Below are 4,721 nucleotides of genomic sequence, written 5' to 3' on the forward strand. Positions count from 1 at the left end.
GCTGCGGAGGAAGCCACGGCAGGTGGCGGCGGGCGGGCTGGCGCACGGCGAGATTCTGAAGCCTGCGGGGGGGCAGCGGCCGTGTTCGCTCGTTCGCTTATTTATTTTTCTCCTTGGGGCGGTCTGAAGGGGTTGCTTAAACACGGGGGGGTTTGCGGGTTTGGGGAAACTTTCCTGCCTGCTGGGAAATGGGCTCGGGCTGTCCGAGGTCTGCCCGCTCCCCCCGGGAGCCCTTGTTTTTATTTTCACGCTGAGGCAGTAGAAAGGGGCAGTAGCTGGTCTTCTCGTCTGCGTATTTTGGCTGGCAGATGCCAGTCGTTTTGCTTTCCCGCTGCCTCGGTGCTCATTCTCCTCTGTAAAATCCTAAGAGATTTGTGGGAAGTAAAGGCTCAACCTGAAGATCAGTGTGAAAGTCTTCCCAAACACTTTACTCTCGCAGGGTTTCAGCTACGTCACTGGATTTCCACAAACTCGTAGTATTTCCCTACTAGCTAGTTTAGTTTGCTGCTAAATGAATGTTTGACGTTCAGTAAACTTTCTGTGATGGTGTAGCTGTCTTGCAAAACATCCACAGGTTCCACAGATCGCATGTGTTCAGTAGCAGATTTGGGGCCTAACTCATTTTTAACCTTGCTGACAACACTGGAAACCTTCATAAATAGTAACGATCAGTGGTTTGTAAGAAGCATGTGCCTTGAAATCACACTTTTTAAATGGAGCTGAAATTTTATTAGCAGTTGCTTGCTCTAGGTGAAGCTGAGGTGTCCCAGAGGTGATTGAGCACTATATATTGGTGATAAAGTCAATGGCAGCAATCAAAAGGAAGCTCAGGATTTACATTACAGACTATTCAATGAAAGATAGGTTTCAGACAGATTTTCAAATCTTTTGTCCCCCTCTCTTTGATAATTTCTTCTAATACAGAAAATCAAAATTGGTTTTAAAGGTGACTCAGCTGTCTGGTGTTCATCATGTCTTGTTGAGCAGAGGTTATTTTTACCCACCCTCTTCAGATCTCAAGTGTCACCCAGCAGCCCTGACTGTACTGGGAGGCGGTCTGATTAAAACTGCCAAATCAGACTCTGCTGCAGAGGCGCTAATTGCATTATACGCTTAAGAAGGTTTTTTTGGGGAGGAAAAAAATCAATGTACCACAATCTTTCCTTCAAATTTCTGCTCTGGTGCACACATGGCTGATGTTTTTAGTAACGCTTTTGCGCTTCTTCTACATGATGGTTTATAAAAAGTTTCTGTTAACAAGTAGGAAGGGCTGTAAGTGCTGTTATAGATGAAAAAAACCCAATCGCCACCGCCACTACCACTCCTCAAGTAAGCACAGCAAAAGCTGTGTTGAGCAAAACAGTATGTTTGAACGAAACAAAACATTTGAGCAAAACTTAAATTAACAGCAACTATGTATAAAAGTAGGAAGAGGAGGTGGAATCACCATCTGTAGGCCTTTTTTTTCTGTTTTTTTTTTTTTTTTTTTTTTTCAAAAACATTTAATGCTTTTGACTTTATTGGGAAGAGATTTCAGATTTTGGAGAATGTTGGCCTCAGTTGTTAAAGCTTTTTGTTTAAATTGCAATTATAGGCATTCATTGGGCAAAAGCCTTGACTGAACGTACACAGTACCACTCAAAATTAGTCAGTTTCTCTCATTTTCCATGGCTTTTCAGACCATACCACTTCTCAGTTTAGCTGAGCAAAAGACTTGTCTCAGATTTTTTTTACTCCCATATAATCTAGCAGATACTTGGGTATTGTTTCTAGGATGACAGTTCTAAAGGGCGAAAGTGTGCTTTCTTGGGTAAAACACCGTCATTTACGAAATGAAAATAGTAAAGCTGGTTTTACTATTTTTTTTTTTTACTATTACTATTTACTAGGAAAGTGAAGGGATACAGACAGCTTGTTGCCTTGGCTAAAGGGAGATGCTCGTCTCTGTGTGCTTTGTATTAGGTTGGTTTAGTGACTTATTTTCTTAGGTTAGCTATGTATAATTTAAGCGAGCCTCTTCCTATTGAGGTGTCTGCCTCTATTCGAAAGAAGATAATAACACTGTTTGTTATATATTAAAGCAAATGATCAGTGTTAAAAAAAACACATGCTCTTGGTTTTATTATCCATGGTAAAATTCCAGCTTATATTTTTGATGGGGGAGGTGTTTTCTCTTGTAAGCTTATTTCTCAGTATTTCCTCACATCTTCTCATTTAGCCATTTTAAATATACTCCTTGTTACAGTTTAACTTCAGCATGTCTCTGTTTGGAGTCAATGCAAGATGTTTCATTCTGTCACTTTTCTTGTAATCAGATCTTATTTCAGTAGTTTCTTTCATTAAGACTGTAAGACTGTCTCTCAAGCTTTACCTTTCAATTTTTTTGTTCTCCGAAGAAGTGATTTTTTTCACGGAGAAGTGAGTTTCCAGAGTATTTGTCTGTATCTTTTAAGGTGACATATCCAGCCACACAGCAGCTCTATACTCAAGTTTCATTAGTTATGCTCATTGCATATTATTACTTGAACTGTTAGAAAGTGTTGTGATCTTTAAAATACACTAAAACCCATCAGACCTGTGACTATTAGGACACGAAGTATTATGATTATTGAGAAAGATGCTGCAGCAATTTTGAGAAGGAGCAGTAAGGGTGGCATGGTTAAAACCAGAGCTGTTCGTGCTAGAGAGTGCCAGAGAAAATGAGGTACTGGCTGTGAGTGGCTCCATCCTTTACTTCCAATGGTACAAAGCTTAGAGTGGCTGTGAGCTGTGTCCTCTTGTCCGGATTTGAGTGGTGTAGTGTCACCAAAGATCCATGTTCCAGTGGATGCCGTCAGCTTCACTGGTTGTTCCCTTTCCATGAGTTTTAAATCTTCCTCGGATAAAGATCTGAGAACAATGGCACCTTTGTGCTACAGAGAGAGACATTACTTGAGAGATTTCAGAAGTGTGAGCTAGGAGAGGTACAAGTGGCTATTCAGTGTAATTTTTTCATGTGCATTAACCATAACTGATGATCTTGTCAGAAGGGTAGTATTGTTAGAAAGACCACTAAACAGATGAGAAATTCGTGTCCTTACATTTGGCCTTGTTTCGAACAGAACATATTAGGGTTGGTTTCCAGGAAAGAGGGTGAAAATAGGAGGCAAATACCTGTGCACTTAAGAGCCGTAGGACACCTTTTTAGTTTGGTTGTCTCATAAGATTAGAAAATATGTCTTTTGATGACTTAATTTTTAGTGACTTTTCTGTTTTTTTGGTGGCTTTTAGAAAAACCGTGTTTCTCTGATGAGGACTCCTGCTCCAGTTAGCCAGGGATTCTTTCTCCAGGAACGGAGGAGGGAAGGCAGGCTGCATAAGTAACACAGGCACTGCCTAGTTTGAGAATCTCTCCCTCTAGTGACTGGCCCAGCAGCTGCCGTAGCCTACCGCTTCCCTACTCACTTGGCTGGGGAAGTCCTGTACCTCTCATTTTTTAGATCTGACGTGCAGTCGTCCCTCCTGGTGTTTGTTTTTCTGTATCTGCTGCCATGTAGGTGTCCTCTCTCCTGCTTTGTTCACTGTGACCTCTCTTCCTCTTTTGGCAGATGAGCCTGACTTTGTGTTTAGTAGAATGCAGGAGGCAAAAAGATGGCATTGTGTAATCTTTTGTCTTATTGTTTCTGTACAAGTGTAGTACTCGGCTGGAAATTCCACGTTTTAATGAGATCCTTGTCTCAAAGACCTCTGATCATTTTAGACCAGATGCATCCAAGGGAGAGGTAACTGCTAGAAAAGGGATACAAGCTGGAGTATAAGAGAGGCTTACACATGGGCTCTGCATGTTGTAGATGGATGTGCTCTGAACCTTCCCCACAAAGGGCATTGGTTACAACCACAGCACAGGTCACAAGTCTGACACAGGGACAGGACCAAGCAGTCTGGTTCTGTAGATTGCAGGACTGTGTTTGTTTGAGCAGCTTAAAGCTTGGCTTCACTCTACTGGAAAACCTTGCTGCTGACAACAGCTTCCTTTGTGAATCTCGCTGACTTCATTTTTGTGGCTCAGGGACTCTGTAATCGTTATGTTAGGACAATTCCCAAAGGCTAAACTCTGCTGATGCTCTGCTGTTCATTAGACATTACAGTTGAGACTGAAATCCTTGGGAGTTTGGAGTGTGTTATGGATATCAGTGATTACGCTGCACAAAACTTTCTAGAAGTAAGCACCTCCTACTTGGTTGTTCCTTCAGTCAATATTCCTTGAAGAAAATTAGAAAGCCACGGGGGCTACTGTCAGGGAGGGGTTGGCTGGTGTCTTGTTTCTATTGATGGGACAGGAGCAGCACTGAGGAAACAAATACTAGGACTGAATACACCAAGACAAATCAAATACTCCAGACAAAGGATTTTGGCCTAGCTGAAAAATGACCTCCCAAGTTTTTGAGGCAGTGAATTGCTTGGTGGTGGGTGACCACCTGAAAACTCAGAGCAGTGTTGTACTGTTGCATCACAAGGAGATACCAAAAGTGTTTGACGGGCAAGTGTTTTTCTGCCTGGGAGTGCACCAGGACACTAAGGTTAACTAAATCATCTTCCAAAGCTGGAGAATGGTAAAATTGGTAAGGGTTGTGCCTGCAGCAGGTCACAAATGAAAAATAACTGCAGCTTTGGAGAACAACCAGTGCGTAGGTGCATTGCGCATTTCAGTGGGTTTGATCTAAATTTAGATCTTACTAGCC

The sequence above is a fragment of the Athene cunicularia genome (genome assembly GCF_003259725.1).
Source record: "Athene cunicularia isolate RWA chromosome 9 unlocalized genomic scaffold, athCun1 chr9_part1, whole genome shotgun sequence".
Classification (NCBI taxonomy): Eukaryota; Metazoa; Chordata; class Aves; order Strigiformes; family Strigidae; genus Athene; species Athene cunicularia.